We start from the raw sequence: 22,507 nt of genomic DNA on the forward strand, positions 1-22,507 counted from the left end.
ACGGGTCAAATTTGACCCAAACAGTATGTAAGGGTTAAAATAGAATGGCTGAGGGGTGGGAACCGAACTGAAGAGATGGAGGAAGAAGCAGTTGGCTCACAAATAGAGAAAGCTTGGAGACACTGTGAGAGGGAGGATAGGCAAGTGATAGAGAAGGGATGCGCTCTGACCGATGGTTTGAGATATATCTATTTTAATGCAAGGAGTATTATGAACAAAGTGCATAAGTTTAAAGCATGGATCAGTACTTGGACCTATAATGTGACCGTTACAGAGACTTGGATGGTTGAGGGGCAGCAATGGTTACTTCGAGTGCCAGGCTTTATATGTTTCAGAAAGGACAGGAAAGGAGGCAAAAGAGGTGGAGGCGTGGCACTGTTGATCAGAGATTGTGTCACGGTTTCAGAAAAGGAGGAAGTCATGGAGGGATTGTCCACGGAGTCTCTGTGGGTGGAAGTTCAGAACAGGAAGGGGTCAGTAACTCGACTGGGTGTTTTTTATAGACGACCCAATAGTAACAGGGACATCGACGAGCAGATAGGGAGACAGATTCTGGAAAGGTGCAATAATAACAGGGTTGTTGTGGTGGGAGATTTTAATTTCTCAAGTATTGATCGGCATCTCCATAGAGCAAGGGGTTTCGATGGGGTGGAGTTTGTCAGGTGTGTTCAGGAAGGTTTCTTGACACAATATAAGCCTACAAGAGGAGAAGCTGTACTTGATCTGGTATTGGGAAATGAACCTGGTCAGGTGTCAGATCTCTCAGTGGGAGAGCATTTTGGAGATAGTGATCATAATTCTATCTCCTTTACCATAACATTGCAGAGGGATAGGAACAGAAAAGCATTTAACTGGAGTAAGGGGAAATAAGAGACTATCAGGCAGGAAATTGGAAGCATAGATTGGGAACAGATGTTCTCAGGAAAATATACGGAAGAAACGTGGCAATGTTCAGGGGATATTTGCGTGGAGTTCTGCATAGGTACATTTCAACAAGACAGGGAAAGGATGGTAGGGTACAGGAACCGTGTGCACAAAGGCTGTTGTAAATCTAGTCAAGAAGAAAAGAAAAGCTTACGAAAGGTTCAAAAAACTAGGTAATGATAGAGATCTAGAAGATTATAAGGGTAGCAGGAAGGAGCTTAAGAATGAAATTAGGAGAGCCAGAAGGGGTAATGAGAAGGCCTTGGTGGACAATATTAAGGAAAACCCCAAGGCATTCTACAAGTACGTGAAGAGCAAGAGGATAAGATGTGAGAGAATAGGACCAATCAAGTGTGACAGTGGAAAAGTGTGTATGGAACCGTATTTTGCTTCAGTATTCACTATGGAAAAGGATCTTGGCAATTGTAGGGATGGCTTACAGAGGACTGAAAAGCTTGAGCATATAGATATTAAGAAAGAGGGTGTGCTGGAGCTTTTGGAAAGTATCAAGTTGGGTAAGTCACCGGAACCAGACGAGATGTACCCTAGGCTACTGTGGGAGGTGAAGAGGGAATTTGCTGAGCCTCTGGCAATGATCTTTGCATCATTAATGGGAATGGGAGAGATTCAGTAGGATTGGAGTAATGAAGATGTTATTCCATTATTCAAGAAATGGAGTAGAGATAGCCCAGGAAATTATAGACCAGCGAGTCTTACTTCAGTGGTTGGTAAATTGATGGAAAAGATCCTGAGAGGCAGGTTTTATGAAATTTTGGAGAGGCATAATATGATTAGGAATAGTCAGCAAGGCATTTGATAAAGTAGCCCATGCAAGGTTTATTAGGAAAGTAAGGAGGCATGGGAACCAAGGGGACATTGCTTCGTGGATCCAGTATTGGCTTGCCCACAGAAGGCTAAGAGTGGTTAGAGATGGATTATATTCTGCATGGAGGTCAGTGACCAGTGGTGTGCCTCAGGGATCAGTTCTGGGAACACAACTCTTTGTGACTTTTTATAAATGTCCTGGATTAGGAAGTGGAGGGATGGGTGAGTAAATTTGCTGATGACACAAAGGCTGGGGGTGTTGTGGACAGTGTGGAGGACTGTCAAAGGTTACAACGGGACATTGATAGGATGCAAAACTGGGCTGAGAAGTGGCAGATGGAGTTCAATCCAGATAAGTGTGAGGTGGTTCATTTTGGTAGGTCAAACATGATGGCAGAATATAGTATTAATGGTAAGACCCTTGGCATTGTGGGTGATCAGAGGGATCTTGGGGTCCAAGTCCATAGGACACTCAAAGCTGCTGCACAGGTTAACTCTGTAGTTAAGAAGGCATACGGTGCATTGGTCTTCATCAATTATGGGATTGAGTTTTGGAGCTGCGAGGTAATGTTACAGGTACATAGGACCCTGGTCAGACCCCACGTGGAGTACTGTGCTCAGTTCTGGTCGCCTCACTACAGGAAGAATGTGGAAATCATAGAAGGGGTGCAGAGGAGATTTACAAGGATGTTGCCTGGATTGGGGGGGCATGCCTTATGAGAATAGCTTAAGTGAACTCAGCCTTTTCTCCTTGGAGCGACGAAGGATGAGAGGTGACCTGAGAGAGGTGTATAAGATGATGAGAGGCATTGATCGTGTGGATAGTCAGAGGCTTTTTTCCCAGGGCTGAAATGACTAGCACAAGAGGGCGCAGTTTCAAGGTGCTTGGAAGTAGGTACAGAGGAGATGTCAGGGGAAGTTTTTAACGCAGAAAATAGTGAGTGCGTGGAAAGGGCTGCCGGCAATGATGGTGGAAGCGGATATGATAGAGTCTTTTAAGATAATCCTGGAGAGGTATATGGAGCTTAGAAAAATAGAGGGCTATGGGTAACCCTCGGTAATTTCTAAGTTGAGGACATATTCGGCACAGCTTTGTGAGCTGAAGGGCCAGTATTGTGCTGTAGGTTTCTATGTTTGGGGTTAAAGTGCAATTTCCAATTTGAATCAGTTGCCATGCTTCTATCCCCTGCTCCTTCAGCCTCATCAAAGGTTGCAGAGTTCTGTGCAAAGTTTCCATGGTCACCCTGTAGCTGTGTTGGCTTCCATGTGATGCTCTGATTTCCTCCTAAATCCAGAGATGTTTTAGTTGGGCATTTAATGGGCTGCTGTAGGTTACGAATAATAGAAGTGGGTGCAAAGAATGGTTGGGGTAGTAGGAAAAGATGGTAGTAATGAAGGTGTTACGAAAAGGAAAATGTGGAATTAATGCACATTTGCTCATCTACATGAAGCCATTGTTAACGTGGATAAGGAAGGCGAAAGGGTCTTTATTCTTTGTTAAATGATTATGATGATATGACTGTGTGTGCTATTTGCTGTTCTCCAAAAGCATTCTGAAAGTCTACCTCCCTTCTTGTGACACTGCCATCTGTATTCACCTCATATTTATTTTCCCTCTCTGTCAGAAGTGCCAGTGCCAGATTTCATCAGAATCTGCAAGTTGTGAAGGTAAATTAGGTAAAACATGAAGTTTGATCAACACACACAAAATTCTAGTGGAACGCAGTAGGCCAGACAGCATCCATAGGAAGAAGCACAGTCGACGTTTCAGGCCAAGATCCTTGATCATTGTGCTTAAACTGCAAACGACAGTTTGTTAATGACATTCACATGAGTCTTTAGAGCTGAGTGGTCCACATCAAACTGACTTACACATGAAAGTCAATATTAGTTTCTGCTTTTCTCAATGATGTGAGTTGGTCAGTCATGAAGAAGGATCTCGGCCCAAAATGTCGACTGTTTATCCATTTCCAAAGTTGCCACCTGACCTGCTGAGTTTGTATGTGTTGCTTTGGATTTGCAACATCTACAGACTTATTCATGTTCCTGACCATTGCTCTTGTTTAAAAATGTCAGTGTAAACATTCTATAACTTCTCAGTCTGTGAGGCGAGAGAGGTGAACAGATTTCAGCTGGTGTGTAGACAATTATAGTGGTTGGCTCACAGCTACAGTGTTCTGGGTTCAGTCTTCATGTAGCATGTTTTCTGGGTGGAATTTGTATGTTCTCCATGTGGCGATGTGAAATTTGCACAGGTAATCAGGTATCCTTCTACAATCCAATGAAGTGCTTGCTGTTACTGGTAGGAGACTCAAACATGGGGTAGGATTTAATGGACATCAGAGAAAGACTAGATTACAGGGAAATGGGATTGTTCTGTAAACCAGAATGGGCATAATGAATCAAATAACATCCTTTCATGCCATATACTGTAAATTCAAATATATACAGCTTCAGTTCTTCTGTCCTTTAGATTAATTAACTTCAAGTTTTATTTGATGGCTGCTAGAGTGAAATAACTGCATCTATAAACAAAGTGAATCCCAACTGCAAAATATTAAATGCAAAAGAAATGGTAGAAAAGATTCATTATTTATGACGTCTTGGAAATATGATTTTTAAGCAATTAAATTCAAACTTAAAAGACCGTCCTGGACAGTAGAAGTGCAAGACTGTTGCAGTAAATTATACATGAGGGGAAAAATATAAGAACTTTTTCAGAGAATTGCTTGCACAGACTAATAATTGGGACACTACTATCTAGAGAACACTTGTTCTTTGAGCTTTACTCAATAGTTGCATCTCTGTGGATTATAGCAACTCTTCACTGAGCAATGTTAACCGTGATAAATGGTCTCAGTGGCTTCAGTTACTGCCATGTTCTTGACATACAGCCTGGGCTGGAAAGATTAGGAAATGGAAGAAGCTCTGGCACTTGATAAAGATTATTTCCAGTAATCCTTCTTACACTTAGCCCCAATACTTAAGCTAATGGATATAACTACTGACACTGTGATAAACCAGGGCTGTAAATAATCTTGCATTTATGGCATTGAGAGAAGGAGTTGTGAGGCATGGGTAGGAAGGTTGATTTAGAACTGGTTATAAGGTAATAATAATGGTGATAACTGTGTTGGTTAACATTATAATTAAATAAGGTTATAACATGAATAACAACTGAACCAAGAGTGAACAAAATAGAAATAAAGAGAATTGCTACAAAAAAAAATAGCAATTAAGTTGTTGGGCCATGGTCCAATAACATGGAATTCAGGAGTCACCTAAAGGATGATAGGCTGTATTCAATTTTTGATTACAGTGCCACAAATCGTTCTGTTCTGTACAAGATGTAGACCATTAGCAGTACATGCCAAGAAGCAGGCAATGTATCTCTTAATCAGCAATCTCCAGAGATTTCCCCCATGCTCTGCCAGTGTTATGTGAACAGAACCGAAAAATTCTAAAGGATGTACCCAGTAGCAGCTCCCATTCTTTACTGTTTTGTACAACCTTTGTTGTTTAATGCCTTTTGGTCCCATTCTCCATTTTGAAAGCTGCCGCCAGGAAGTTGTGGCAAATACCTCTTGTACCTTCAGTCATTCCATGCAATGTCCTAATGCTTTAAATGTTGATTCCAGTGGCCATATTATGACAATAATACAATAGCTTCAGAAACTGTGGAAAAACTGAGAGAGATTCAATGCATAGAATTTCAGATGCCATAGTGCCATACATAGAGTTATACAGAAGAAACAGGGTCTTCAGCCTAACTCAGCTGTGCTGACCATGCTGTCAATGCTCAAGGAAAATGGACCTAAAATTACTTAAAGACATATCAACACTTCAATATTTCAATAGTTCCGTTCAGTATCAGAGAAATGTATACAAGATACAACCTGAAGTACTTCTTCCTCGCAGACATCCATCAAAACATAAGAGTGCCCCAATGAATGACAGTTAAATGTTAGAATCCCAAATTGCCCGTATTTGCCCCTCCCACGCACAAGCAGCAGTAAAGCAACGGCTCTCCCCCACCCCCACACACTTCCACAAAACAGTATCAGCACCCTCCACTCACCAAGCATGCGATAGCAAGGCTCCTAATAAGGAGCCTGATCTGCAGTACAACAAAAACTAATTGTTCAGCGGACAATTCAACATGCCATATGATCTCTTTCTCTCTCTCTCCCTAATAAAGGACGAAAAGATGTCCCCGTTTCACCGTGAGAGAGGAAACACAACAAAACATCTCGCTGATTTATGGCATTAATTGTCTGACGTGCTACTTTTTATTCCGAGTTCTGTGATTCAGGGATCGGCAACAATTTTTCCCCACCGACGAGAAAGGGTGATTCATCAAGTACACAGCCTCCAACATCTAGTTCGCTGTTCCCGATGTTCTGTTCTCTCCTACAATGCTTCAGTTGGCGGCACCAGCTTAGAATCAGCCCATCTACAGGGCCGCGAAACATCAGAATCCCGAAAGCACCATCATCGTCCAGGCAGTGTCCTTGGGATATCGAAAAGTGGCCAGTTATGAGTCCCTGAGAGCAGGTCCTACCCCTGCAAAGAACTCGTCAGAGTGTAGGTCCAGGTCAGGGTCTTCAACAGAATGCTATCCACCCAGAAAAGGAAAAGGAGACATCAAAGATGGAAATTCAGCTGTTTTCACAGATGAGAGTGAAGGAGTCACAATTTAGCACCATCCTAACTCCGCCTCCACCCACATCATACATTGAAATTATAAACTCAATCCCCAGTAAATTGTCCTTCATTCAGTGATTGCTTAACTCGAAAATATCTTGATTGGAATTTCTATTTCAGTAAGATAAAAGCATTCTGGTGTGATGCTTGAAATTGACAGAGGAAGAGAAATAGTGGTGCAGTTTGTGTTACGAATTGCATGTATATTGTTGAATATTTCAGTTCCAATTCCACCTTATGACATTTCCAGCCAGCAATGAATCTCATCTAGATGTGATAGCCATCTTAAGCATCCTATTAAATATGGAACTTAACTCCAGAGGAATACAATTGGACTCGGTTGGGGTATATATGTTTTACTTGGAGACCTGTGGAAATAACAGAATTCCTTCACCAGTACTGAAGAAAACACGTGTATTTATAATGCATCAAGAAATTGTTTTTAGATGATGCTAGACCAGAGGACTATAAGGCATAGGAGCAGAATTAGGCTATTTGGTCTATTGAGTCTGTTCTGCCATTCAATCATTGCTAACTTACTTACCCTTTCTACTTCACTCACCTGCCTTCTCCCTGTAACTTTTCATATGCTTATCAATCAAAATATCTATCGACATCTGCTTTAAATATACCCAATGACTTGGCCTCAACAGCTGTCTGTGGAAATGTATTCCACAGATTCACCAACCTCTGGTTAAAGAAATTCTTCCTCATCTCTGTCCTAAAAGAATAACCCTCTACTCTATGGCTCTTCTCTCAAGCTCTAGACTCTCCAACTATTAGAAACATCTTCACCAGATCCACTCAATCAAGACATCCATGTATTTGGTAGGTTTCAATGAGAACCAATTTCATTATCCAGTGACTACAGACCCAGAGCAATCAAATGTTTCTCTTATATTGACCTTTCATTCCCAGGATCATTCTCATAGACCTCTCCAATGCCAGCATATCCTTTTGCAGAAATGGGCCCCAAACTGCTCTCAGTACTGCAAATATGTCTGACCAATGTCTCATAAATTTTTAGCATTACATCCTTGCTTTTATATTCTAGTCTTTTCAAAATGAAGGCTAATATTGCATTTGGCTTCTTTGCTACTGTCTCAACTTGCAAGTTAACCTTTAGGGGATCTTGCATTAGACCTCCCCAGTCCCTTTGCACCTTTAATTTGTGAATTCACACACTACTTAGAAAATAGTCGATGCCTTTATTCCTTCTACTGAAGTGCATGACTATATACTTCCTTGTACTGTTTCTATCTGCCAAGTTTTTGCCCATTCTACCAATCTTTTTAACTCCTTCTGTAGACTCCCTCCTTCCTCAACACTACCTGCCCCTTCACCTATCTTTGTATCAACCACAAACTTCTACAAAACCACCAATTCTATCATCTAGATCATTAATATACAGTGTGAAAAGTAGTTGAACCAACACTGGCCCTTGTGGAACATTATTGGCCACTGGCAGGAAACCAGAAAAGACCCCCTTTATTCCTCCTCTTTGCCTTCTACCAGTCAGCTAATCTTCTGCCCATGTTATTATCTTTCCTGTAATACCATGGGTCCTTTTCTCATTTTGGCAGGCTCATGTACAGCATCTTGTCAAAGGCCTTCTGAAAATCCAAGTAAACAACATCCACTGACTCTTCTTTGTATATCCTGCCTGTTATTTCCTCAAAGAATTCGAACTGATTTGTCAGGCTAGATTTCCCCTTAAAGAAGTCATATTGACTTTGGTCTATGTTATCATGTGCTCCCAAGTATCTGAAAACCTCAAGCTTAATAATGGTCTCTCACATTGTGTCAACTACTGAAATCAGGCTAACTGGGGTATAATTTCCTGCCATTTTTATCCTCCCCTTCTCGAAGAGTAGCATGACATTTGAAATTTTCATGTATTTGAAAGTACTGAAGACTAGGGATGGTTGATAAATAATAACTCTATAGTGTTCGTAACCCAGAGAAAGTGGGAAAAAAGTTTTGCAAAGTCTGAATTTCATTAAAGTATAAGGAAACACAAGAATCTGTTTTTGTAAATGGTTAGTTATGTCTCCAGGAAACATTCAGAGAAACATTAAGTCTGCATGTATAGAATTTTGTAGCTGTTAGCTAAAAGCTTATCCCTATAAGATGATAAGATTTAATCTTCTATTAACTCTAAAATAGAGTGATCTTAATTAAACAAGATTTATCATTTTAATACATTAAAACCTTGAAAACAACACCTCATATTCCACAATCCAATGAAATGATCATTGGCTGTTCCAATTTCAGACTCCCTGCACCCCGTATTCCTTTCTTTCTCATTCTGACCTGGCTATGTTCACTCATAATCCCCAGTACATCCCTCCCCCTACCATTACATAGTTCTTTTGCTCATCTGATCTATCTCTATCACCCATCTGTTGCTGTCTCCATACACCATACATCCACTTGGCTTAATTTGTCACACTTCTTCCTATAACCCAGTCTGCTGAGTCCTGGCAACGTCCTCATAAATCTTGTCCGCACTTATTTCAGCCTAATGGCATCTTTCCTGTAGTTGGGTAACCAATACCCAATCAGGTGCAGCCTGAGGAACCATTTCCAATTGTATCAGATTGAGCCATTTTGGTTCAGCTCAGTTTAAGCTCAGTATTGCCCACATGTTCTTCATTAACTAAACTTACAACTAACAGATTTTTATCTTCAGTTGTAAATGGGAGTTAGACTTCAGTTCTTAAAATGTAAATGGAGAACACTAATCAGCTTGACATTAAAAAGCACTCGCTAAAAATCAGCTTTGCAAGTAAGCTCTGTATTTTGATCTGTATTTTGTAGAAGCAAATGCAACTCACTGCACCTTTTTCATTGTTTAATTTGGTTATTTCAAGTGGACAAGCTAACTCTTCAGTTGCTTAGTTCAAGGAAGCTTGCAGAACAGATAATATTATTTAGCATATGAAATAACCAATGTGTTTATAAAGTAGCTGGGAGAAAATGATCTAAATATAAACAGAAGTCCAGGCTTATTAGGAATTGGGTAAGGAACATAAAGTAAACGAGAATTTATTCTTTCAGCTTCGCTTTCTTGTTTGTCTGCAACAATTTGGTACGTCTTTTTCAATTTATAGAATTGTACCAGTGTTTTTGAAATTATTTATGTTTAAGAAATGCTTTATTTCTAGGAAACAGTTCATGTTTTAGAAATGGTTTGTAATTTAGAATTGTTTAAGATAGAAATTCTTTGCAAGTTTTAAATGTGTTTTAAGAATGTGTGGATTTAAACATTTATCACTGAAAATACATGAACTACATTTTAAACTACTTTGCTAGCTGGAAGTATCTTTTCCTTGGTAGGAAGAGGAGACTCATTGCTCTAATAGTGGATATTAACAGCTAATCTCACTATGGAGAATAAACAGAAAGTGAATTTCTCTTTGAAGATAGAGTATAATCTCCTTTTATTGAGTGTACTCGTGATTATTTATAACCAATTGGGCTTTAGATCTTCATCTGAGTTTAGAACTTTGCAGTCAGCAAACCTGATACCATCACACCTTCTACAGATGCTGCCTGACCTGTTGAGTATTTCCTGCACATTCTGTTTCTAATTTGCGATTCTGACATCTGCAGTATTTTCCCCCTTTATTACAGCAAGGAAATTGTTGAGTTGTTAAGCTATTCTGGTTGCACTCATTCCTACAGGACAACTCATTGTTTGTGTCAGTTACCAACCTGCTTACGGTGCAATCTCACAGTGAAATTGCAGCCTTGAGGTATTTGTTAGCACAAAGTTACAGCAACTTGTTAAGCAGTGAAGCATTTTAATGACACCTCCATCTCATTTAATGCCTCAGCGATGCTGGTAGGAGTGTGGGATCTGGGGAATAATTAGTGCAGAATGAAATCATCACCACATCATCCAAAAGAAAAGAGTGAAGGACCAACGTCCATGCCTTGCAAATAGTCTATAACTACACTAGTGGAACAAACCAGAGCTCTTAGCTTATAAACTCACCCTAGTGACATTTGTTCTTTCACATTTGCACCTGGAAATGTGATCAGTTTTTCACTGGCTGCTGCTGCAAGACAGGTTGCGACTGGAAGAATGCTCTCGTGGAATTAATTCCCTTCAAGATCCAAAAAGGAAGAAATATTAAAATAGAGTATTCATTTTATTTTCTCTTGTACAATATGTGTTGTTTCCTTTGTCATTTGAATTATCAGCAGCAGAGAACCTGATACCAGTGAACTGCAAATTCCCAAGGCAGCTTTTGTGTAAGGTAGAGGAAGCAATAGATTAAATGAATTAAACAAATTGAAAGGAATAATACATTTGGATAAGTGTTTTAGGTTTTTAAAAAATGTTTCTAACACAAATAAACCATTTTTAAAGAGACACTGTTACAAGAAAGCAGGTTTATGTCTGGTAAGGGAGCCCGAAGGCACTGATTACCAATAAGCACATTAATTATTTATTTACAGATATTTGACCAAACACCTAAGCCACCCTAAGTTACAAAAACTATGATACTAAACATTCAGTAACGCTTCAAACTCAAAAGGTACCTTATTAAGTCTTCCCAAGTTATACAACTATAAAACTAAACATTCAACAAACAGATACTTAGCTAAGTGTACGTGTGGGCCCTCCCATATCTGCAGCAGACTTTCCCAATGGTTCTTCAGCATTAGTCACAACCTCAGTGTGAAGGTGAGTGCCTGGAGACAAAGGAAAGCTCCTGAGAGGCCTGAAACTGGACACTGGTGCCATGGCACACAGCAACGAATGGGAAAGATCTGCTGTACCCTTCAAACTAGCCAATCAATGACCAGCACTGCAGATGTGATTTTTGACTGACAAATAAACTAACCTTTCACATTACAGACACAAAACCGAAATTAGGCATTAAGAACTTTGCTTTTTCTCTCGGACGAACTGGACAGACAAACATATGTCACCCCATGCTTTGGAATCTTCCAAGATCATATCCAAATGAAAAGACACAACAATTGTAATTAAACAAAGCAAGAAAACAGATTAGAAATTCTTTGATGTTTATAATACAACTCATGGATATTTCACATGAACAGAAACATTAACAAAATTAATAAAATTCACAAACGAAAACCAGATGAATTTACACTACCAACATAACAAGAAGGATGCTTTTTCTTCTCCCAGGCAAAATAACGATCCATTCATTGGCTTGAATGGAAAATGGTTAAACAGGAAGTCACGCTTCTCTATTTCAATCTATCATGTTATAAAACAATTAAGTTGAAGATAGATACAAAAATTACATGCTTTCTGTATTTCGAGCATTTTTATAAAAAAAATTAGAATATTTGATATCAGAATAAAAAGGTCAAAAATAAATTCATTGCAGAAATAATAACTGTCTCTTTTCCCCAGTGCTACATGATCTGCTGTTTCCCACATTTACTGCTTGAATAGATTTTATTATGATGTCCTTCAACTCAATTGATACTGAAACTTCTTGAATAATAGGTGGAGTTGAAGAAATAAGTCAGTTAAAGACAAAGAAGATCAAAGATTAATGCAGGAAACCCCTACATTAAGGGTGAGTTTTAGTTTCTAGAAAACAGGTTATATTACAATTTTCTATAACACAAAATTGTGTTATCTGTACATGGATCAAGAAATGTAAATTGAAAGAAAATAAATCTTGTGTTGATTCATTTACCTTTTTCATATAAATTCTGGACAAGTGAATTTTATTCTGCATTCAAATTTTTGGGCAGTGACTTGTGAATTCTGTAAAGGCAAATCTCTCTTTCTCAGATAGCCATAACATGTGGGCATTTGACCTAAGTTACAATGTCTCATATATTGGTCAGACCTGATGTGAATTCATTAATAAATAAGATAATAACTCTCATTCTGATTATAATTACTTTATATGTTTTCCATTAAGTGTCGTAGTCTGGTCCGTGAAGTCCATATTCCGGTTCACGGTCCGGTCCATCAACCCTTGCTCCAGGTTTTCCTATCTACCCTGTTTCTGTCCTTGTTGAGCTAATTGAGGCAGCTGATGCTAGTTGGGGCTGGCTGCATAAATACCTCCAGAGACCAGGGCATGGCTGCTGGACTGTTCTTGTCCTTACTTCTTGTATCCCTTCCCCTGCCATCTGTTTCCTCGCCTGAAGCCCTGCCTTGTCTTGCCGGTAACTCTCGCCTCGCCTGAAGTTCTGTCTCGCCTTGCTTTGCCTGAAGCCCTGCCTTGTCCTGCCGGTAACTCTCGCCTCACCTGAAGTTCTCGTCTTGCCTTGCTTTGCCAGTAGCCTTGCCTTGTCTTGCTGTCTGGTCCTGGAGCCACCTTGTACCTAGCTCCTTTCCTGTCCCTTGCCTCCGCCCAGGTAAGCCAGGCCGTCTTGCCGTTACCTGGGGTTGGTTCTGTCCCTTCCTGTCCCTTGCCTCTGCCCAGGTAAGCCAGGCCGTCTTGCCGTTACCTGGGGTTGGTTCTGTCCCTTCCTGTCCCTTGCCTCTGTCGGGTGGTGATCCGCACCCTGCCCAGGTGATCCGCGCCCTGCCCAAGTGATCCATACCCTGCCCAGGAGGAGCCTGCCAAGACTCGCCTCGCCTCGCCTCAAGTCTCCAGCCTCACCTCGCCTCCAGTCTCCAGCCTCCAGCCTCGCCTTAAGTCTCCAGTCTCCAGCCTCCAGCCTCGCCTTAAGTCTCCAGTCTCCAGCCTCTAGCCTCGCCTTAAGTCTCCAGTCTCCAGCCTCCAGCCTCGCCTTAAGTCTCCAGTCTCCAGCCTCCAGCCTCGCCTTAAGTCTCCAGTCTCCAGCCTCGCCTTAAGTCTCCAGTCTCCAGCCTCCAGCCTCGCCTTAAGTCTCCAGTCTCCAGCCTCCAGCCTCGCCTCACCTCGTCTCCAGCCTCCAGCCTCACCTTGCCTCGTCTCCAGCCTCCAGCCTCACCTCTACTCTCGTCTTCAGCCTCCTGCCAAGCCTCGCCTCGTCTCTTGCCTATCCTGTAGCCTGTAGCCTCTAGCCTGTAGCCTCTAGCCTCTAGCCTCTAGCCTCTAGCCTCTAGCCTCTAGCCTCTAGCCTCTAGCCTCTAGCCTCTTGCCAAGCCAAGCCAAGCCAAGTCTCTAGCCTCTAGCTTCTAGCCTGAAGACTCCAGCCTCATCCTGCCTGCCTGCCAAGCCTCATCCTTGCCTAGTTCTGGGGTCCGAGCCAGAGGCAATACCCAGGTACTGGGTCCTTGTCTAGTCTCTGGCTTGGAGTCCAAGCCCGGGCTCCCAGCTCTTTTGTCCAGTCCTGTTCCAGGTTCCTGGTTTTCCTTTCCATGTCCTTGCCTTCGCCCTGTATCCTAGTCCTGTCCCTCGTACTTCAGTGTTTGTGTCTTGCACTTGGGTCCGTTCCCAGCCATGCCCTTATGACATTAAGTAGATTTCCAAGCAACTAAACATGACTTTCATAGTAATTCAGATAGTGAACCTTATAAAGACATAGAAACATAGAAAACCTACAGCACAATGCAGGCCATTTGGCCCGCAAAACTGTGCCGAACATGTCCTTACCTTAGGACTACCTAGGCTTATCTATAGCCCTCTATTTTTCTAAGCTCCATGTATCTATCCAGGAGTCTCTTAAAAGATCCTATCGTTTCCGCCCCCACCACCGCCGCCAGCAGTCTATTCCACGCACTCACCACTCTCTGCGTAAAAAAACTTACCCCTGACATCTCCTCTGTACCTATTTCCAAGCACCTTAAAACTAAGTCCTCTTGTGCTAGCCACTTCAGCCCTGGGAAAAAGCCTCTGACTATTCACACAATCGATGCATCTCATTATCCTGTACACCTGTCTCAGGTCACCTCTCATCCTCTGTCGCCTAAGAAGAAAAGGCCGAGTTCACTCACCCTATTCTCATAAGGCATGCACCCCAATCCAGGCAACATCCATACCCATAAAAAAAGAAACTTCACTTAAACACATGGAATAAGTAAAAGCATCTTACACCCAAAGAGACTCATTTGAAAGTAATGAAACAGTTTTGAAAATAAAGCAGGAGGTTCATACACAACTACATCCTATGCATAAAAATGGGCAAAGTTGCTACACAGCCTGTTTCTTTTCACCTTGATTAAAACAAATCTTGGCATGATATCATGACAGGTCAATCATTGCTGGAAATACTCAGTAGGTCAGAGCACATCTATGGGGAGAGGCACAGAGTAAATGTTTCAGATTGAAAATGTTTTGATAGAATGCAGTGATTTTTGCTTTTGTTTTAGACTTCCTGTATCTGCGGTTTTCTTAATTTTCTCCATCTGGGTCAGATTATATGATCCTCTTAAAAGTGTAGCAGTACTTTCTTCAACCTGCCTAGAGCTTCATTAACATCACACCCAACCCTTGAAATCTCTGAACCAACGTCTAGCAGAAGTAGGCACATCCATTGATAAGGAGTTGAAATGTTTATTTCTGATTTCTGATTTGTAGACAGGTGATCCCCCTAAATGAAATCAGTAGCCAAGCATTTCTGGAAGATGTCATTCAAATGAAATAATGGTGAATCTTGAAGTTGGGGGAGACAAAGTCAGGTTACACCTGATTAGTTGCTAACTCTCCCGCGTAGTCTCTGCCTATACCTGTTGCTGCCTCAGTAAAGCAGCCAGAATATTCCAAGATCACATCCACATCGGACATTATCTTTTCTACCCCTCCCCTTGGGCAGAAGATACCAAAGCCTGAAAGTACATACCACCAGGCTCAAGATCAGCTTCTCCTCTGCTGTTATAGGACTACTGAATGTCTCCCTAGTATGATAAGATCGACTCTTGATCTCACAACCTTCCTTATTATGACTTTGTACCTTATGGTTGACCTGCACTGCTCTGTAAGCGGGACGAAACTCCTGAAGACAAGTGGCAGATCAACTGATGATCCTACTGGTGATAGCACAGGACAGTTAACATCTTAGTCCACGTGTATTTTTAACTCTTATTCTGTTATTGTTTTGCAGCATTATATTTCAATGCACTAATGTATTGGAGAGAATGGTATGAACAGTATGCAAGACAAGCTTTTCACCTCTGTACATGTAACTATAACAATACAATTTATCTATTCCAATTACAGATAAAGAACATTGTATTTGCTTTATAGTGACTGGAATGGTAAACGAAGTTTCTCACAGATTGATATTTCTTCATTTTGCTAAAAAGAAATGACAAGTAAAACCCATTTCATGCATTAAAAAACAACAAGCAAGTATGATATTCAATGAAGTATTTTCCATATTCTATACTCTCAGGTATATTCTATACCCTTAGTGGAAAAAAAATGCAAATTGACTTCAGAACGAGAGATTCTGTAGATGCTGGAAATCTTGAGCATCACATACTAACTCCAGCATTTTGACTAACTGGTCTTCAAAGAATTAACCATAACAGTTGCCAAACCAAGCCAATGCTCCTTTTCAACAATGGACATATATTCTTATATTCAACTTTAATGAACAGCAAATTAAATTTATAGGTTAAAAAAGCAAAATGCATCATAAAAAACATTAAATCCATAACTGCATTGTTAGTGTTCATGACAGAAATTATATGAACTTGCCAACGGCCAGTGTAAACTTCTAGCAACACACACAAACTTCTGGAGGAACTCAGCAAGCCAAACAGTATCTATGGTCGACGTTTTGGGTGTGTGTTGCTCAGATTTCCAGCATCTGCAGATTTTTTCTTGTTAGCATAAACGTCTGTTTACTTAATCCAGTAATCTATCACTGCTCATGCTCAAAATTCCTGAACGGAAGGTTGCTTAAAGAGCATTGAAAGGAACAAGCAACTCGAGGATCTTTCACATTTTGTATAATGCTGCTCCATATAAGATTTAAAGAATCAGCCCTCAAACAAGTCAATAAAATAGATCCTTCATTGAATGGCAGAGAAAAGGTAATGAACAACCAGTCGAAAAATTATTGCATAAATCTTGAAGAATGCAACACAAGTCATTAAACATCTAAAAACACTAGATTAAATTATAACTCATATTTGAGCACCCTGTGTGTACCAGCTTCCCACACAGCTTTGTCTTTTGTTCACCTAGTAGTGAGTTTTTTGATAATCAAACCTCAGATCCACTGGTTGCTGCCAGAATCAAGTGCATTCAGAATGTTTGTTCCAAGGTGACGTTTTGACAGCCTTTGCCTTTTGTGAGTTTGAGTTCCATCCCCGATGCTATCGGTGAATACTGCTCAACTATCATTAAGCAAAGCAACACAACACTGCCACACTATTCGAAAATATAAGCGGGTAGTTAGGGGAAAGGTGATGAAGGGGAATGTTGTTTCCTCATTGGAATATTAAAGAATTTGTTCCTTTTCTAAGTGCACAGCATGGTTACTAATTTGAGATATGAATAAGTTAATGCTGTCAGATTCTTCCTTTATTAGTCTTCCCTCATTCAGGGAACCATCACATTCTTGAAGATTCTGTGCATGTGACAGCATATTGTGGCGTTAAGGTATCAAGGACATTGGCATGCTGATGATCAATACAATGCCAGCCACATGAAGAAATGCAAGGGCAGCTCACTGAAGTTCAAAGTTCAAAGAAAATTTATTAACAGAGTACATATATACTACCATATACAATGCTGAGATTGATTTTTTTGCTGTTATTTACAGGAAAAATGAAATATAATAGAATTTATTAAAAGGACTATGCATAAACAAGCGAAGACTGACAAACGACCAATGTTCAAAAAGAAGACAAACAGTGCAATTATAAGAAAGTAATGCTGAGAACAATCACATATGCATCCACCACTTCCAGACAGCCTGTTCCAGATTCCTATCACTCACTCTGTAAAAAATATTTACTTTGTACATCTCTTTTGAACTTTCCCCTCTCATCTGAAATGCATGCCCTCTAGTACATGGGTTTACAATCCTGGGGGGGGGGGGGGGAAAGATGCTGGTTGTCTACTCTATCACTGTCTCCCTTAATCTTATAAACTTCTGCAAGGTATCAACTCATTCTCCGATGCTCCAGAGAAAACAACCCAAGTTTGTCCAACCTCTCCTTATTTCTCTTGCCCTGTAATCAGCATCCTGATAAATCTCTTCTGCACCTCCAGTGCCTCCACACCCTTCCTTGTAATGTGGTGACCAGAAGTGCACACAATGCTTCAAGTGTGGCAAAACCAGGGTTTTATACAGTTACAATAGGAATTCCTGACTCTTGAATTCAGTGTCCTGAATAATGAAATCAAGCATGCCATATATCCTCTTTAGCTCTCTATCTACTTGTGTGGCCATTCTTTGGTTCCCAATATTCATTTGTACATCAAGTACATAAATATTCATTGAAGTTAAAAAGGCCAATCTAAGTTACCCCTTAAATAAATGATGATCACCCCATTCAAAAGAAAGGACCAGGTTAGTTGTGCTAACAATAGCTGGTGTATAAATAAATATGGTCCAACAGTATGAGTGCTCAGCATTATTTTGTCCCTCGTCGCTAATCAATTTTGGAAGAACTTTTAAAAATCCATTTTTTCCATAGTTAGGTGCTTTACAATGCAGTGTACTTCCCTAAGGGGTTCGTACCCTGCATCTTTTACTTAATTAGGAAGTTACAAGAAATTTGACATAATTTTCTAAAAATATCATATTACCATCTATCTGGAATACAGCAGAGTACTGAACATCAAATGTAATTGTATTTATTATATTTATTTCGTTCAAACAATTCTGCCTCTTCAGAAATACTACCCCCAGCTTTTCTTTAACTGCAAGTAATTATTTCTGTTATTTCTTTTAGTGGATCTTCTGCAAATCCTCCTTCTCAGCAAAAAAAGAAGGAAAGCTACAAAGTTTGCAATTTCGCAAACACGAGGAATTCTGCAGATGCTGGAAATTCAAGCAACACACATCAAAGTTGCTGGTGAACGCAGCAGGCCAGGCCGAGACCTGAAACGTCGACTGTACCTCTTCCTAGAGATGCTGCCTGGCCTGCTGCGTTCACCAGCAACTTTGAAGTGTGAAGTTTGCACTTCACCGAGTTCTTGGATTTCACTAAGCACTTCTGTAGATGCACAGTGTAGGGTATCTTGACTGATTGCATCACAGCCTGGTATGGAAACACCAATCCCCAAGAACAGAGAAGACTACAAAAAGTATTGGATACAGCCTAGTCTATCACAGGCAAAACCCTCCCCATCGCTGAGCACATCCCAAAGTTGCTGGTGAATGCAGCAGGCCAGGCAGCATCTCTAGGAAGAGGTACAGTCGACATTTCAGCCCGAGACGAAGGGTCTCGGCCTGAAACGTCGACTGTACCTCTTCCTAAAGATGCTGCCTGGCCTGCTGCGTCACCAGCAACTTTGATGTGTGTTGCTTGAATTTCCAGCACCTGCACAATTCCTCGTGTTTACTGAGCACATCTACAAGGTTCCACAAGAAATTAATATCCATCTTCAAGGGCTTCCACCATCCAGGTCATGTAGTCTTCTCACTACTGCCATTGGGAAGGAGGTACAGGAGCCTTAGGTCCCGCACCACTAGGTCCAGGAACAATTATTACCCTTCAACCTGAACAAGCATAGATAGCTTCACTCACATCAACAATGAACTGATCACTGAACACAACCTATGGACTCACTTTCAAGGAGTCTACAACTCACGTTCTCAGTTTTTATCGATTTATTTGTTTGTATTTTTGTATTTGCACACTTTGTATACTTTTGCATATTAGTTGCCTGTCAACCTTTGGTGTAATTTTGCACTGATTCTATTGTACTTCTTTGTTCTACTGTGAATGCCTGCAAGAAAATGAATCTCGGGGTAGTATATGGTGAGATATATGTACAGTACTTTGACAATAAATTTACTTTTAGATTTTATATTTTTAACCTTTTGCCTTCATTAAAAATTTTAATTAAGATTGCCAATCAAAACAATTCTTCACATTATGAATGGTTATAAACCCTCATCACTCGCTTACTCAAACTTATGTCCTTTCAGGTTACCAACATATAAAACACAGAGTGCCACATCAGGAAATGAGTCTAATTGACCCATTCCACTTTACAAACTCTTGGAGGGAATCATATAATTAATTCAATACCTTGGTCATTTTGTACAGCTTTGGAAACCTTTCTATTTGCCAATTGACTGTCACATATTTCTCTAGTTCCATTTTCAAATTTGTAAATTAATCAGCTTCCACAACCTTTTCATATGCAATCCAGGTCACTTAAGTATTCTATCCTTGTTGCCTTGGGTTTTCTTGTGATTCACCTTAAACCTTGCTTTCTGGTTATCACCTTCTGTTGCTCAAAACCATTTTCCAGTGATTTGCTACTTTAAAATTATTCAGGATTTTAAAAACTTCCATGAAGTTTCATCTTAATATCTGCTCTAAGGAAATCACATTAAATTGCAACAGCCAATTTCCTTGTTACTCTCCTCTGATCAGTTATGCAGTAGATCCATACTATTCATGTTACTGAGTTTTAATTCACCTTGAAACTTTAAAATTATACCCGGATCTTGGATTCACAGTGTTAATACATACACCATATACACTATTACAATGCACAATTTATTCCTTAAAAAGAGCGGTAAACTTAATAGTGAGCCCCATGTCACAATTGCATAGGTAACTACTGCAAAAAAAAAACTGCTTGACTCTGCTCTCTTTTTTTCTGTAGCTAATTTAGCATCCAGATTATTATTAGCTATTTTAATCTCATAGAATTCAGTTTTGTCACATATGATGCAGTAGTAAATATATTTCAGCACATCAACTATACGAGGGCTGATTGTTAGGTCAGTGGCCTAAGGTAGAAGGGATCAATTTTAGAAAACCTAGCACATTTATTTTTCAACATAGTCCCCTCCTACATGTACACACTTAGTCCAGCGGTCGTGGAGCATACGGATCCCTTCTTTGTAGAAGTGGTCCACAGCAAGGGTGATTGATAAGTCTGTGGCCTGCAGTAGAAGGAGATGAGTTATACGGCTCTCGTTACATGCACGTGCAGCTCAACTCTTTGAGTGAAAATGCAGAAAGTTTGAAGTTAATAACTCATCTCCTTCTACCTTAGGCCACAAACTTATCAATTACCCCTACCGTGGACCACTTCTGGAAGTCCAAGATGCCAACTTCTACAAAGAAGGGATCCGTATGCTCCATGACTGCTGGACTAAGAGTGTAAATGTAGGAAAAATAATTGTGCTAGGTTTTCTAAAATTGACTCCTTCTACCTTAGGCCACAAACTTATCAATCACCCCTCATGCTATCTTCCTTAATACTCCACTCTACTATGAATAGTTCATCCAGATTAGTCAACCTCTATAGTCCTTCAGCAAATTAGTACTAGTTATCTTTCATTAGCTCATCTGTTTCAAAGTAGCAATCAATTTTATCTCAGGTTAACTATGGCTCTAAATGTTATGAATGATATGACACTGTAGTCAACAGTTCCAATCAGAACTACCAGCTTCCAGCCTCTGGATTGTCACAACGTCAAATGTTAAATGTTTCATTTTCTGTAGCTGCTGCCTCACCTATCATGCTTCTTGCTGCCTTCGTAAGGCAGGAATGTTCTCAGGGACTCTTTCCACCCCTAACATTCTCTCTTCTTTCCTTACTCATTGGGCAGAAGATACAAAAGTCAGAAAGGAAATACCACCAAGCCCAAGGGCAGTTCTTTCCTATTGTTATAAGACTATTAAGCAGTCCCCAAGTTCAATTGGATCAGCAGTATCATCCCATATCTTACAATCAGGAGCCAACGGTGATGAAGGAAGAAGCTGAAGCATCATTAAAAGCCCTACCAAAGAACAAATCACCTGGCATTTGAACACTACAGCAATCCACCTATATGCGCTTTATTGACTACAGAAAGACCTTCGACTCTGTTGATCGTGACAATCTATGAATCACATTAAGATGCATGGCTGTACCAGAACATTTGATCATTCCTGTGCACAATCTTTACAACAATCAGGAAGCAGCAGTTCGAACGGAACAAGGAGAAACAGAATGGTTCAGCATCGGTAAAAGGGAACGTCAAGGCTGCATTTTCTCCCCCTGCCTGTTTAATTTGTACACAGAACAAATCTTCACAGAAACAGGAATATACAAGGAGAATCAAGGGCTGAGAATTGGTGGCAGAATCATCAATAATCTTCATTACGCTGAAGACATAACAATACTGGCTGAAAATGAAGAAGACCTGAAACAACTGCTAACTACCAACAAGGAACGTAGCTTCAAGATGTGTCTACATCTTAAGCTGAAGAAGATTAAGATTATGACTACTGGCAGTACAACAATCTTCAGTCTCAATGGAGAGGAAATTAAAATGATTGACATTTTCAACATACTTGGATCAAAGATTAACACTGAAACGATAAGCAGTCAAGAATTCCAATGAAGAATTGCCCTTGGAAGAGCAGCCATGAAGGATTTAGAGAAGATCCTCAGGAACAGGAATCTATCTCGACATACAAAGATTTGGCTTGTGCAGGCAATGGTGTTCTCAACCATATTATACGGATGTGAAATTTGGAAGGTAAAGAAGAAGGATAGAAGCGTATCAGAGCCTTTGAACTCTTGTGCTCGAGAAAAATGCTATGCGTCTCATGGACCTCTCACAGAACAAACAAATCGGACCTCAACACGATCAAACCAGGTCCCTCTCTGGAGGCTCAAATGACAAGACTCTCCCTATTGTACTTTGGGCACATCATGAGAAGAAACAGCTCCCTGGAAGAGAATATCATGTTCAGCAAGATGGAAGGACATTGGAAGGGAAGAAGGTCACCAATCAGATGGATGGACACAATAAGGACAGCAATGAGCAGCCTTTGTGAGGATTGTAACTCATTTAGAGCAACTATCCATAGGGACGCCATGAGTCGATGATGACTCAATGGCACTTAACAGCAACAAATGCAATGAGATGAACTCTTGACCTTACAGTCTAACTTGCTATGGCCTTACACCTTATTATCTACCTGCACAGCACTTTCTCTGTAACTGTAACACTTTATTCTGCATTCTTTTATTTTTTTTCCTTG

The sequence above is a fragment of the Mobula hypostoma genome, chromosome 21 (genome assembly GCF_963921235.1).
Source record: "Mobula hypostoma chromosome 21, sMobHyp1.1, whole genome shotgun sequence".
Classification (NCBI taxonomy): domain Eukaryota; kingdom Metazoa; phylum Chordata; class Chondrichthyes; order Myliobatiformes; family Myliobatidae; genus Mobula; species Mobula hypostoma.